Source organism: Schistocerca americana, chromosome 1, assembly GCF_021461395.2.
Source record: "Schistocerca americana isolate TAMUIC-IGC-003095 chromosome 1, iqSchAmer2.1, whole genome shotgun sequence".
NCBI lineage: Eukaryota > Metazoa > Arthropoda > Insecta > Orthoptera > Acrididae > Schistocerca > Schistocerca americana.
In genome coordinates, this window is record NC_060119.1 from 1,195,369,722 (window position 1) to 1,195,386,460 (window position 16,739).

Below are 16,739 nucleotides of genomic sequence, written 5' to 3' on the forward strand. Positions count from 1 at the left end.
GCGCTGAAATAGTCACAAACGTATAAGTACGTGGTATCATGTAACATTCCGCCAGTGCGGACGATGTTTGCTTCGTGTTCCATCACCCGTGTTAAAATGGACCGTTTGCCAATTGCGGAAAAGGTCGATATCGTCTTGATGTATGACTATTGTGATCAAAATGCCCAACGGGCGTGTGCTATGTATGCTGCTCGATATCCTGAACGACATAATCCAAGTGTCCGGACCGTTCGTCAGATAGTTACATATTTAAGGAAACAGGAAGTGTTCAGCCACATGTGAAACGTCAACCATGACTTGCAACAAATGATGATGCCCAAGTAGGTGTGTTAGGTGCTGTCGTAGCTAATCCGCACATCAGTAGCAGACAAACTGAGCGAGAATCGGGAGTCTCAAAAACGTCGGTGTTGAGAATGCTACATCAACATCGCTTGCACCCGTACCATATTTCCATGCACCAGGAATTGCATGGCGACGACTTTGAACGTCGTGTACAGTTCTGCCACTGGGCACAAGAGAAATTACGGGACTATGAGAGATTTTTTGCACGCTTTCTATTTAGCGACGTAGCGTCATTCACCAACAGTGGTAACGTAAACCGACATAATATGCACTATTGGGCAACGGAAACTCCACGGTGGCTGAAACAAGTGGAACATCAGCGACCTTGGCGGGTTAATGTATGGTGCGGTATTATGGGAGGAAGGATAATTGGCCCCAATTTTATCGATGGCAATCTAAATGATGCAATGTATGCTGATTTCCTATGTAATGTTCTACCGATGTTACTACAAGGTGTCTCCCTGCTTGACAGAATAACGATGTACTTCCAACACGATGGATGTCCGGCACTTAGATCGCATTTGGTTGAAGTGGTATTGAATAGCATATTTCATGACAGGTGGATTGGTCGTCGAAGCACCATACCATGGCGCGCACGTTCACCGGATCTGACGTCCACGGATTTCTTTCTGTGGGGAAAGTGGAAGGATATTTGCTATCGTGATCCACCGACAACGCCTGACAACATGCGTCACCGCATTGTTAATGCATGTGCTAACATTACTGAAGGCGAACTACTCGCTGTTGAGAGGAATGTCATTACACGTATTTCCAAATGCATTGAGGTTGACGGACATAATTTTGTGAATTTATTTCGTTAATGTGGTATTTACAGGTAATCACGCTATAAGAGCATGCGTTCTCAGAAATGATAAGTCCACAAAAGTACATGTATCACATTGGAACAACCGAAATAAAATGTTCAAACGTATCTACGTTCTGCATTTTAATTTAAAAAACCTACCTGTTACCAACTGTTCGTCTAAAATTGTGAGCCATATGTTTGTGACTATTGCAGCGCCATCTATCACAAAGCGAAAAAAGTGGTCCAACTAAAACATTCATATTTCAATACGTACTACACGAATATGTAATAAAAAATGGGGTTTCCTATTTAAAAAAACGCAGTTGATATCCGTTTGACGTATGGCAGTGCCATCCAGCGGGCCAACCATAGCGCCATCTGGTTTCCCCCTTCAAGCTAAAGCAGTTTCGTTATTTGTAGTTTTTTCGTTTGACACTTATTTCTTGAGATATTTGGCCCGGTCACGATCAATGGACCAACCTGTATAATCACGAATCTGACCGAAACTGGTCATATTAATTATCAAAAACTATTAAATTATATAGTGTGTGAAACTATGATCTCTTACTGTTTCAGATAGATTTATATCAAGCCGTATGTTGTGGTAATTTTCCTACCGGTGCTGGTACGTATGCACTGCTTCCACAATATTCTGCTTTGTATAGTCCAAAGATTGTCTGCATTTTCTCCATCCATCCTCCATTGGGTGTAAGTTCACTACTGCTGGCAATGTAGGCAGATGTCCTTCCGACCTATGTTCTGCGGTTAAAGGTTTGCTACTGAATCCTTTCCTGTCTACAAATCGAAATTTTTGAATTCCTTCAACAGTAGCACACTTCAAATGTTAATGAGTTCTTCTTCTGTCAGTTGTCATTTGCTGTTGTATACATTCGTAACGCTGCGCTACGAATGTGTATAACAGCAAATGACAACTACAATTAAATGTGTCAGCTTGTGCAAACCAGACATGGCTTAAAGCCAAAACATCTGCACTTGATAATGGCCTAAGGCCGAAATTGCAGTAGTGGAAATAAAAATTTTAACAGTCACTGGTGTAAACATGGTGTCTTTCAAGAAATTTCAAATGACTGTTAATTCCAATTATGAAAAGTTAATTATCTGCCGCACTTCTTGATGCGTTTCCTCGAATGAGGTTTCCTTTCCGTGTTAGCAGAATGTTCCCCATACTTCTCAGAAGCATTATACTCGGCCAAAATATTGTAAACAGTTGACCTCAGGTACCCGAAGAATCGAACTACACTCCTGGAAATGGAAGAAAGAACACATTGACACCGGTGTGTCAGACCCACCATACTTGCTCCGGACACTGCGAGAGGGCTGTACAAGCAATGATCACACGCACGGCACAGTGGACACACCAGGAACCGCGGTGTTGGCCGTCGAATGGCGCTAGCTGCGCAGCATTTGTGCACCGCCGCCGTCAGTGTCAGCCAGTTTGCCGTGGCATACGGAGCTCCATCGCAGTCTTTAACACTGGTAGCATGCCGCGACAGCGTGGACGTGAACCGTATGTGCAGTTGACGGACTTTGAGCGAGGGCGTATAGTGGGCATGCGGGAGGCCGGGTGGGCGTACCGCCGAATTGCTCAACACGTGGGGCGTGAGGTCTCCACAGTACATCGATGTTGTCGCCAGTGGTCGGCGGAAGGTGCACGTGCCCGTCGACCTGGGACCGGACCGCAGCGACGCACGGATGCACGCCAAGACCGTAGGATCCTACGCAATGCCGTAGGGGACCGCACCGCCACTTCCCAGCAAATTAGGGACACTGTTGCTCCTGGGGTATCGGCGAGGTCCATTCGCAACCGTCTCCATGAAGCTGGGCTACGGTCCCGCTCACCGTTAGGCCGTCTTCCGCTCACGCCCCAACATCGTGCAGCCCGCCTCCAGTGGTGTCGCGACAGGCGTGAATGGAGGGACGAATGGAGACGTGTCGTCTTCAGCGATGAGAGTCGCTTCTGCCTTGGTGCCAATGATGGTCGTATGCGTGTTTGACACCGTGCAGGTGAGCGCCACAATCAGGACTGCATACGACCGAGGCACACAAGCCCAACACCCGGCATCATGGTGTGGGGAGCGATCTCCTACACTGGCCGTACACCACTGGTGATCGTCGAGGGGACACTGAATAGTGCACAGTACATCCAAACCGTCATCGAACCCATCGTTCTACCATTCCTAGACCGGCAAGGGAACTTGCTGTTCCAACAGGACAATGCACGTCCGCATGTATCCCGTGCCACCCAACGTGCTCAAGAAGGTGTAAGTCAACTACCCTGGCCAGCAAGATCTCCGGATCTGTCCCCCATTGAGCATGTTTGGGACTGGATGAAGCGTCGTCTCACGCGGTCTGCACGTCCAGCACGAACGCTGGTCCAACTGAGCGCCAGGTGGAAATGGCATGGCAAGCCGTTCCACAGGACTACATCCAGCATCTCTACGATCGTCTCCATGGGAGAATAGCAGCCTGCATTGCTGCGAAAGGTGGATATACACTGAACTAGTGGCGACATTGTGCATGCTCTGTTGCCTGTGTCTATGTGCCTGTGGTTCTGTCAGTGTGATCATGTGATGTATCTGACCCCAGGAATGTGTCAATAAAGTTTCCCCTTCCTGGGACAGTGAATTCACGGTGTTCTTATTTCAATTTCCAGGAATGTATTTCAATGGGCGATCACCCTGCGTGAAGACTTTCGATGATCAAGGCTCTTCGGTTGTACTCCGTGCTTGTCCGTAATAACTCGGCCATTTTGAGCTTCTAACCGTTTATCAGATGCCTATGGCTTTGAAAAAAACCAATCGCGTGGTAGAGTAATAGAGTGATTATGGTGTACGGCTACGTGGAGAAAGTGTTTGCGCAGAAATCGCCGACATAGTGTAACTGCGGCGGAATACGGGGAGCCAGCCCGCATTCGTCGAGGTAGATTGGAAACCGCCTTAAAAACCATCCACAGACTCGCTGGCGCACTGGAACTTGAATCCGTCGGGCGGATTCGTGCTGGGGACCAGGCTGCCTTCCCGCTCGGGAAGCAGCGCGTTAGACGTCGCGGCTAGCCGGGCGGTCTCATTAGTGTGTGCTTGTTATTTCTTACGTTCTTTGATATTTCATATTTATATTTCAGACAGGAAGCTTAGAGCACCGGCGGAATCACGGATATAATCTTTAGTTAGTTTGTAGCAGTTGTGGAATCAAAGGTGAGGGAGTCTATTTAGAAATTAAATAATTATGAATAAACTTAGGCCTAGTAGTCACGAAAGAAGAATTGCTCACCAAAGCAACAAGTGGTACGAACTAATGGAGGATGCGCTGAAGCCAGTTAAACGAACGACTATTATTGCGTTTTATATGTAACCACACACACATGTAAATGAATGTTAATAGCACAAATGTGTCAGAAAAAAGGTGAAACTGTGATCTAAAACGCCAAAAAGAAAATATTGTAAGAATTAAGCAAATTCAACACGAGAGTAAGCCGGATACATAACGAAAAAAAAAAGAAATAAATGTCAGGTGACTACCACTTTGAACGTCAATTCAACTAAAACAGAACTATTAATGTAAAGTTAAATAATACAGGGTGCATATAATTTCCCTTATTACTAGATCCACTCTGGCGATCATCGTCTGATCTTCATTGTCCTGATGGCAAAACGTTAAAGAATGAAAGGTCCGCTTAGCATTATCCTCAACACAAAGTGGTGTTGATTACAGTCCTGAACAGGGCTTTCATCCTTTAACGTGTTCCAAGCAGGGCAATTCAGATTTCAAGGTCCTCTCATCTGTGGAATCAAACAAAATGCCACGTGTGGTGGTTTACAAGTATATGAATGCTAACAGTCCCTCTATCTCCTGCAGGTGATGACCTGGAAAAACGAAATTGTGGTCCGTGCGCAATATCTGACTCTTCACTCTCAAGAATGGTTGCTGAGATAGGCTACAGTAGAATTGAACAAACATACGCAGGTTTCCTATGCGCACGAAAGCACAATGTCGTCATGTGACCATGTAATTAAATGACATCTCATTATTTATAGGTTCACCTTACTCCGAACTTTGAAAGGTAGACGAGTACTCTTGGGTGCCGCCACTGTGTGCCACACTGACACGAGCGTCGCATTTTTTCTTTAGTTCGTTCGAGAGTTGTGTTAGCATCTGCCGACAGCTAAGCACTTCCACATAATTTAATCATGGCCAGAGGTTATTAGAACTCACCCAATCAGGGAGTGGCAGGTGATAGATGGCGGGCGGCGGGGTTCACTAGCATTTCCCTATAAATCACTTCCACAAATAATTCGGAGCCACGGCTGGGACCAGGAAATTGGAACGCGACGCCCAATCGCAGTTAGCTGGATTCGCGTTCAATATTTATAACTCGCTCGCTGAATGGGAATGTCTGTTGTCAGCTCTCAAACTTCGTTATTCGCATTTCTCTTGTATTTTTTTCCCTCCCCCATCTCGTGTCGCTCTCCTGCCTCGGCCTGCGAAGGTCTTTGGCAGCGGTTTTTTTCGCGCCCTTCGCTAGTGGCATGCTCATCGAACCGAACATATTGGAATATCTCAGTGTTTCATATATGATGTTTCGCAGCGTCATATAAATTTCTGTGATGAATGCCACGCATGGAGCCCGATCGTGGGCGTCCGATGCGGGGTATATTGCATATTTTCTTCCTACTTCGTTGCTTCCACGGTACCCTTATTTCGTGGCTGTGGAACGCTGGCGCAAGAAGAAGATTCTGAAGAGAAAGTAACTTTGTGCTACCCATCGCGAAACTGCTTAATATTCTCTAAAAGGATGCGGTTTTTACGTTGTTGACAGACGTGAGAGTTTTAACATTACCGATTACATCTACATCTACATGATTACTCCGCAATTCACATTTAAGTGCTTGGCAGAGGGTTCATCGAACCACAATCCTATCTCTCTACCATTCCACTCCCGAACAGCGCGCGGGAAAAACAAACACCTAAACCTTTCTGTTCGAGCTCTGATTTCTCTTATTTTATTTTGATGATCATTCCTACCTATGTAGGTTGGGCTCAACAAAATATTTTCGAATTCTGAAGAGAAAGTTGGTGACTGAAATTTCGTAAATAGATCTCGCCGCGACGAAAAACGTCTTTGCTTTAATGACTTCCATCCCAACTCACGTATCATACGTGCCACACTCTCTCCCCTATTACGTGATAATACAAAACGAGCTGCCCTTTTTCGCGCCCTTTCGATGTCCTCCTTCAATTCCACCTGGTAAGGATCCCACAACGAGCAGCAATATTATAACAGAGGAAGAACGAGTGTAGTGTAAGCTGTATCTTTAGTGGACTTATTGCATCTTCTAAGTGTCCTGCCAATGAAACGCAACCTTTGGCTCGCCTTCAAAAATGGCTCTGAGCACTATGGGACTCAACTGCTGAGGTCATTAGTCCCCTAGAGCTTAGAACTAGTTAAACCTAACTAACCTAAGGACATCACAAACATCCATGCCCGAGGCAGGATTCGAACCTGCGACCGTAGCGGTCTTGCGGTTCCAGACTGCAGCTCCTTTAACCGGGCTCGCCTTCCCCACAATATTATGTATGTGGTCTTTCCAACTGAAGCTGTTCGTAATTTTAACACCCAGGTACTTAGTTGAATTGACAACCTTGAGAATTGTACTATTTATCGAGTAATCGAATTCCAACGGATTTCTTTTGGAACTCATGTGGATCACCTCACACTTTTAGGTTATTTAGCGTTACCTGCTATAGTTTTCAAAAAACTATATTAATTTTCGATTCATGTGTGTATCAGCGACGGTATTCGAACGATTTACAAGCATCCAGTTGTTAAATGCAGTGGATTATCATGTTAACGACATATCCAATCGTGTGAACAGTCCTTAAACTCTTATATGCTGCTTTGTGTTGTCCACTTTGTGTTTTTAACGTTACATAGTGTGCGGTGGAACGCTATATACACTTATTTATTGTACCTAATGATGATTAGTAAAAATCGAAATTAACAGTGAAAATAAAAGTTTTTATGGCAGCTGACGGTCTGTAGTCTGATTTTCGACAACCATTAGCAAGCTGTTCCGTACCAACTTATCAAAACACAAGAGCTATATACCACCAATGAGCCAGTTATGGGCGAAACACGATAAATTATTGAACATTGTTGTGTTAATTATCGCCTACATGGCCCCTTCTGTCAAGTTTCCGTTTAGAGATTCACAATACACAAATTTCTGACACTTTTAGATCAATTCTCTTAGGAAACCGGCCAGAGCTTTGGTCTCAGCTGATGTTTCTTATACACCGGACAGAAACTTAAAATTTGCCTTCTTGTGAAATTTTTTAGTCAAAACAATCTGTCTAGTATTCTCAAATATTTTTAACACTTTTATGTCGATTTATACCAAACTGGTTAAAGTAGTTTCTTTCTGCTTTCTTAACTTCCTGCAATACCTGATGCACAAAAAAAAAAAAAAAAAATAGTTGTTGCGGAACTGTGAAACTTTTAATGTGTTAAGGCATGACAATTAGTAATTTATAAAAAGGAGACATCAGTGGAAAATACTTAAAAAATTGTCCGTTGCGGTTCGTAGCAACAAAGGATTTATTTTACAACTTTTATGAAATCATTAAAAAATAACAAAAAACATGGCTCTGAGCTCTATCGGACTCAACTGCTGAGGTCATTAGTCCCCTAGAACTTAGAACTACTTAAACCCAACTAACCTAAGGACATCACACACATCCATGCCCGAGGCAGGATTCGAAACTGCGACCGTGGCGGTCGCGTGGTTCCAGACTGTAGCGCCTAGAACCGCTCGGCCATTCCGGCCGGCTAAAAAATAACAGAATACATTTTTCTCAGCGTGTGCGGGCGTATTTTCTGATTTATAACAAGGGTGCGCTAATAGGAGAGGAGTTGTGGAGCTTGAAAATTCTGTAGGAGATGCTGAAAGAAGTAACTTTCTACACGAATGTATTGTGAAAACTTATAAGCGTGAAGACTGTCGTTAAGAGAGAAAAACCTGGCAGTTACGATAGACACGTATGTGTGGTGGAAGGAGACGTTGAAGCTCTACATCTGCATGCACGTCTATATCCATGCTCTGTAAACCACTGTGAAGTGCATGGTAGAGGGTGTTTCCCTTTCTGCAAATATTATGTTTCCATTCAGTTCCAGTCGAAGATGTTCACATTTACCATGTTGTTGAAGTAGATCAAATGGTTCAAATGGCTCTCAGCACTAGGGGACTTAACATCTGAGGTCATCAGTCTCCTAAATTTAGAACTACTTAAACCTAACCAACCTAAGGAAATCATACACATCCATGCCCGAGGCAGGATTTGAACCTGCGACCGTAGCAGCAGCGCGTTTCCGGACTGAAGCGCAGAAATACTGTTTATTGGCTACTCTGATTTTGACACTTCAGTCACTGATTCAGTCTTTTATCAGAATCATTAAGGACATGCTCACTGTTACTACGCTCTGACGCTGCCTACGTCAAAGAATACGGGCAGTGAAACATGACTAAAATGTCGAAACCGGTTTACCGATAAACAATATTTGTTTTAGCATTGGCTGATAACCGAGGATTTAGCCTGCGAAAAATGACTGCTTAAAAACCTCTGTGTTCTATATAGTTAGTCTAGCCTTCGCAGTCCGTGAGGAAGAGATCCGTAAGAGGTTGTAATATATTTCTAGATTCTTTATGTAATACTGATTCTTTATCTCAAAGCATCCGACAGTTCATATATTCCAGCATTTCCCTGAAGCTGTTCCTCAACTGAAACAAACATCTGACCTTTCGCGCAGCCCTTCTTCGCATACACTCATTAGCCGCAATTTTTACCACACACGTAGTGTTGACAGTACAGAAATGATCAGAGGTGCAGAGTTGTTCATGATTTCTGGCTTGGGTATTCATAATAGCGCGAATCTGCCAAATGCTGCAATAAGAGCATCTAAAATAAAAGAGAAACTAGCCAAATACCTTCCAAACGGTCCTCCACGCGGATAGTTATGCCCTCAAGACAACAACAACTGTTACTCGATGACTGTGACGTACAAACTGCCCATGAGCCGTATGTCTGACAGGTAGTTGGTTAGCCAATCATGTAGGACTGCTAAACAGTGGTAGCAGTCTTTCTGCGAAAAAGTGTTGAAAAGTGGCGAAAAATGGTATGGGAAATTTTATGAACGAGGGAACAAATCGTGTTCTTATCACATTCGTAACAACTGAGACGCAAATTGCAGTCTTATAGCCATTGGCAGAGCAAACCAAAAAGGTTGCTTGCTGTCTACTTTTTTCACACAGTCGTCAGTGACGTAGCAGTATGTCCTGTATATTCACAGAATGTTATATACACATGTCAGAGAACCAGATTGTTCTCTCCTGTACGAACTCTTCATATGTACCTGTAAATACAACTCACTAGCAGTCATTTGTTATGTGGCAGAGAACACACGGTTTACAAGAATAATTCCTCGTTTTATTGCACTCATCAATGGCACACGAGAACAAAAATTGTCGGTTCAACCGTGTATGTACCATAATTTCTCAAACTTTTCCGTCTTGGTCATTATTGCTCCGAGAACTTTGGACAAAGCAATACCTTTATTCACTATTTGTAGAACGAATGATCTCGAAATTTTACGAATAAGTGTTCAACTTCTCTACACGCTCTTCTACATCCACACTTCCCAACTTTCCTACAGTGAGGGGCGGGAAGTACTTCAGTTACCACATCACTACTCGCTCGTCGTGTTCCAGTTTTAGTCGTTACTGTCTCTTCTACCCATTCTGTGAATGTAATTAATTCCACTTACTTTTTCAGGGCTTAAACATTAGCGCAGTTTTTTTTTTTTTTTTTTTTTTTTTCATCAGTTTACTGACTGGTTTGATGCGGCCCGCCACGACTTCCTTTCCTGTGCTAACCTCTTCATCTCAGAGTAGCACTTGCAACCTACGTCCTCAATTATTTGCTTGACGTATTCCAATCTCTGTCTTCCTCTACAGTTTTTGCCCTCGACAGCTCCCTCTAGTACCATGGAAGTCATTCCCTCGTGTCTTAGCAGATGTCCTATCACCCTGTCCCTTCTCCTTATCAGTGTTTTCCACATATTCATTTCCTCTCCGATTCTGCGTAGAATCTCCTCATTCCTTACCTTATCAGTCCACCTAATTTTCAACATTCGTCTAGCGCAGTTACAGCACAGTAATTCGATCAATGCAAAAACATTTTGTAGACATACGCTGTATAGCAAGATTAAGAAAACTTCCAGATGACAGAATAAATAACTAGCGGCTTAATATGGCGAATAATAATAAATAGCTGAGAACTAAGTTTCACTAGTGCATTCCACGCATGTAATTACGATTAATGTCTTCAGCCTTCAATTATACACTGGGTGATAAATGATGTGTAGTGTCCAAAAGAAGAGGAAGAAAAGAAATGAAATTTCAGTGATTCAGTGGGTATATGATGTTGTTTCAATGGTTACAAAACCGAAACAAATTTATAAAGAACGCTGGTACCTGTACGTCGTTGCACCTCCGCAAGCCTATATGCATACACTTACACGGTCGGGAAGAGAATCATAAAATATTTGTAGTCACTCCCGAGGCAGCCTGGCCACAACTCTTGCAAATAGTCCTCCACATTGTGGATACTGCCATAGGGACTGATTTGACATCCCAGCTTGCTCCACAAATATTCTACCAGAGTCAAGTCTGGTGATCTTGGTGGCCACAACTTCAACATCACACAGACAATTCGTAAAGACACATGTCATGGGTGGACTAGCACTGTACTGCTAAAAAGTGGCATCATGAAACTCTAGCATGAGAGGTGACAGATGAGAATGCAAGATTCCCGCTGTGAGATCATAGTTCCCTCAATCCCTACCAGCCATCACATGAAGTCGTACCTGATGGCTCCCCATACCATGACGCCACAGCTCTGACTGTACAAAACACTGGAAGATCGAAACCTCTCCCAGGTTCGCGTCATACTGATTGACGACAGACATCCAGTTTAGTACAGAACAGCGACTCATCGTTGAACACAATACAACACCTTTCATCCGCAGTCCATGGTTCCCGGTCACAACACTTCTTGCAACGCAGCCGTTTGTTTTGTTGTGTTAACGGCAGCCAACACGCAGGACGGAAATTCTCTAGGCTGGCTAGTGTTAGTGTCCAATAAATGGTGCACTGTTGCAGGAAGTCCGTTACTTGTACTCGGATGATCGACCCAGATGTCTACGGGTTACGGTGCGCTTGGTGCACAAAACAACGGTCCTCCCTTGTATTCGTTAACAAATATTATCACTGATACGTTTCATGTCCTTCATATCGATACGTAGTTTGCACTGTAGAGGAAAATAGCCTCGAGAGTTGAATCACCGCCTAACTTGACCAGAGAGTGTTACAACGCAAAGTATGGCAGTGATCGTGTAAAAATATAGCCACTGCCACGACGTGATTTCAAATAGCGTGCTATTTGGCAGCTGAACTTCTTGGATTGTCTTTCAAGATCACTCTCCTGTGAGCATCCCCAAGTATTCAGATGAGCTACAACACCAAGCATAATCGCTTCTCTGCTCTTAGCAAGACCAATATTTTATTTACTTATTTTTGTAATTCAGACTCTCCTTATTATGTGTAATACCATTTCGTAAATAGTTATTTGACAGCTGTAATTTTCTAATTTCCTCCAAAATAACAATATATTCATCACTATTAATCTTCATTTTCTTCTTGTACTTCTTTCTGTCACCTGAAACTGTTCCACATGGATTCTCTTGAAATTAAAAACTGTTGTCACTGTCTATAAATGCTTCTAAACCTCCAAAATCTGCATGACTTTGTTTCTTCATTCATCAGTCTTCTGAGTGGTTTGCTGCGGCACGCCACGAATTCCTCTGCTGTGAAAACTTTTTCATAAGAGAGTAGCAACATAAATCTCAATATCTGCCGAATGTACCCAATCTCTGTCTTGCTCTACAAGGTTTACCCTCTACAGACCCTTTTAGTAAGATATGCAGGACATAGAATCCCGCCCGAGGCCTGCGCTCATTTTTGTGTTGATAATTGGCAACCAATGCTGTACGATTGCTGTAGTCATGAGATGTTCAATTGACTCTTTTATTAGAAAATGTTACGCGTTTCGGGATTACACCCATCTTCAGACATCTGTTACAAGAAAGTACGCAACATAACTGAACAAGACACTCAACACGTCTCAACGTTACAGAAAATAAGATCGGGTCTTATGAGTTACATAGCACAAATTTCAACTCCTTCTTAACCAACCAGGCGTACAGCCTTGACAAGTCAAAGAAAGTGTCCACTAACATATGACTATAACTTCGACACAAGCAGTCTTGAAGCAGAGCGTATACTGACGCTAAACAAGTCAACTAGCACCGAAGCACCCTCGGTAGGGGGCGCTGCAAAGTCCTGTGCTCCATGCGTTCGCATGTAATTTAATAGTAATATACTCAGAATATAACATCTAACAGGGTGTAATTACGATATTTACGACTTGGAACCGGAATGGTACTTCCGTACACTTTAACACTAAAGGATTTTTTAAAGTTCTTTCAAAACTTCAATTTTTTTTAAAAAAATTGGCATACTATACCTATAGCCAGTAGTGGCACTAAGCACAAATAAAACCATATGTCAATATAAAATAAATAATGAGGGGGGAGTTCATTCATGAATAAACCTTTCAATTTCCCAAATCTCTAAAAGAATGCCACCAAATTAAATATAACTAACATTATCCATCATAAACTAAAACCCAGCGATCAGCTCGCGTACCTAAACGTCTTAGGTGCCATCTGTTAAGGCCAACGGGAACCACCCGGCGGCAGCCATCCGCGTATCGAAGTACAGCCAAGTGATATTCATAGGCCATGATAGCCCATATAGAAGCCTTCAAACAACTTACACCTCTCTACCACATGGAAAAAAGTTTAATGGTGAGAGGAAGAACATTTTCATAAAATCCCAAAACACACACGTGGGTTATATCTCATACATTCCTTATATAAACTAGTGGCACAACAATCGCCCGAGTCCTACCTGTGCTATCCGGATACTGGAGAGCTCTAGATTCTTAAAAAACAAGACATTAAAAGTATTAAAACTTTAAAGTCTAAAATTAATAAAATTAATCATTGTGTCACCAAGGACCACCCAAAGGGTGCGGTGGTGAACAAATCCGCATATGCCAAACTATCTACACATCTAACTTCCCCCATATGACGTTAAAGGAGGCAACCACTCAGCAAAAAAGCCTATCATAACGGTACGTTCAGAGAACACTGCAGGCCTCTATAAAATGCGCTATCATAACTCCTTATGAGGGGCTACGAGACACCAAACTCAAAGTAGTATTCGTTCAAACAAGCCAAAAAACCAGTCGTTCCCACCGGAAGCCTGATCATTAAAGACTGGTTGGGCAGCGTGCTGTATACGTGCATAGATCTCCAGATCTTCAAGGTTATCTAAAATGTTCCCTTTTGGTTCTAAACGCAGAATCCTTAGGCTATCTTCTATCTGGGTCAGATTATGGCCGGTCTCCCTCATATGGCACCCCAGCCCACTATTTTTACTGTAGTTATGTTCTCTAAACCTTGTGTGCAAAATCCCTACCTATCTGACCAATGTATGTCCCAGCACATCCTTCACATTTAATTTCGTATACACCGGACTGCCTAAAGTTCTCTGTTTTCCCTTCTTCTTAATGTCGTAATATTCCCCCCAACTTCTGCCTTGTATGGAAGCCTACGCGAACGCCGTCCTTTATCTGAAAATGGCATCAGACAGGATCTCGTTTCGAACAAGTCAAAAAACATTAAATGAAACAACAAGTTTACTGTTACCAGTCACCGTTTTATTTATTTCCACGACGCGTTTCGAAGGTTTAAACCTCTATCATCGGGTCGATTTACATTAGTTAGCATGACATTTTTGTGTGTGTTGTGTTACGATTTTTCTGGTGGAACTTGTGGCACTGCCTAGTGGAGAAACAATACACTATTTCAGAGCATGGTTTTGAATTTCTTCTGACAAAAATATTTAAGTCATTTTAACATTTCACCTGATTGTATAAACGAGCACGAATGTTAAGCTGTTTTAACTTGTCAAATTAGATTTGTATGCCACCTGATGTATAAACACATATGTTCAACACCTCAAAACAAACACCTCCAAATGCTTTAAACAATTATTCTGTAATAATGTTGTTATGATGTATATTCTTTGCGCTTTGCGATTATGTCTTCTCTTCTGCTATACGAACCTTGCACCCAGCAGATTCCAGACGCCTTATTTGTTTACAAATGTGACACTATACATACGATGTAAACGACAGCGAAAGGAACCTGTGACCACTGGAGGTACTCTAGTTTACTTATTTTATGTTTACCATTAGATATCAGTTTAAATTTTTTATCAGAAGAAATCCAAAACCATATTCTGGAATAGTGTCTTGTTTCTCCACCAGGCAATGCCACAAGTTCCGCCAAAAAAATTATAACACAACACACACACAAATGTCATACTAAGTAATGTAAATCCACCCCGATGATGGAGGTTTAAACCTTTGAAAAGCGTCGTGGAAATAAATAAGACGGTGACTGGTAACAGTAAACTTGACGTTTCATTTAATGTCAATAACAGTCACGGTAAAACCTAACCAAAAAATGTTCGCATTTAAAGTCAATAAACATTTCGAAATGTGCCTGCACATTAGAAAATTTGGTTACAGTTCACCAGGAAATGCTTCGAGTACTACGAAATCAATCCGACGCCTGTCGCTTCAGACAGGCATATCACGTCGATCACGTGGACGAGCACTCCAACTGGACCTGCTGTCTGGTCGTGGCCCTAGCTGGCCACCCAAGTCACGTGATCTGTCGACGTGCGATTAATTTGTGTGTGGAGTTCTCAAGGCTTGGATGTATCGCAACATCCCTCATAGTATTCAAGAACTGCAGCAAAACATTTCGTGGCCGGCCGATGTGGCCGAGCGGTTCTACGCGCTTCAGTCTGGAACCGCGCGACCGCAACGATCGCAGATTCCCAGAGGTGAATGGCGGTCACTCTCACCCTCTGCTACAGTCAGATGTGTGTAGGTTCTAGGGGACTGATGACCTCAGATGTTGAGTCCCATAGTGCTCAGAGCCATTTGAACCATTTGGAAATCTTTTCGGATGATACTAGAGCAGTTCCAGCACATCTGTATCGACCCACCTTCAGCAACTTGCTGATCAGGACCTAAAGTTCCCAGAGGTGAATGGCGGTCACTCTCACCCTCTGCTACAGTCAGATTAGTACTGTATTTCTATTTCTCTGCTGTGTTTCTTTGTACCTTGGAACTGTGTTCTCCAGTCCACTTTCATTTTCCCCACGCTGTACATTTCATTATAACAGTCAACAAGACGGATCCCCCCTAAATAAATCTTACACAGCTAAACTTTGAAATTCGCGTCCAACTTCCGTGTCCTGTATGCACCTCATCACGTCGGCAGTAACGCTAATTATTCAAATGCACTGGAGGTCTCCTATGTAGCTAGTAAGCTCCCTGCCGTCTGCTGGCGAGACACGTACATAGAGAGAGAGAGAGAGAGAGAGAGAGAGAGAGAGAGAGAGAGAGGGGGAGGGAGGGAGAGAGAGGGAGGGAGGGAGGGTGGGGGTGGGGACAGAGGCAGGAGGACACGAGAGCAGGCGGACTGGCGTGCTGACTCCGCCCTGGGGATTACCACCTGCCTCTCCTCTCTCTCTCCCTGTGCTGACAGCCGCCTCTGCCGCCGCCGCCGCCGCCGCCGCTGCCGAATGCCCCGACAGACACAGACAGCGACGCACGCAGACTGCCCCCACCACGCGCCGCCCCCGCGCAAATAATTGCCTCTTCTGGTAACGATCGGCCTCTGCGTCGCTAATGCAACAGCCAATTAGATCCTGGTGCACCTCAGGGCCGATCCGACTTTTCCTCTGCGGAACCTACCTATTACCATTACGCGATCTAATTGCCTAATCAAGCGAAGTACAACTAGTCATTTAGGGCAACAGCGTCAACTGGCTCTTCTACGTACATTTTTGTATCCCAGGACGAGTCACGGAAAGAGAATTTGGAAGCAGCGATTTGTTTTCTGGCAATCTAGCCTGATGACAGTTACTGTAACCACGGTTGGCAGCAAAACAGTAGCTTTCCTTCGGGAAGATACTACAAAATTTATCGTATGACGCTCTTCAACTTCGACAGTAATGATTTTTTTTTATTTAGATTTTTTGAAACATGAGTCCTCAGAGTCTATAAACTGTTTGAATGACGTCATCTTCGCTTTGATCTGTTAAGGGTTTTATTTCACTACTAGCTTAGCGCCGGCTACTTCACTCGCGTGGACTGTACGGTCCGCACAGATCTTCTTTTCTTCCTTTAATCGAATTTTTATGGCGTTCACTTCCTGTAATATTTTCTAAACTTTTCACGCAAGTTAAGGTCGTAGAAGCATGGTCTTTTCCGAATGTACTGACCAAAATGCGAATGTCGGACTTGGAGTTCA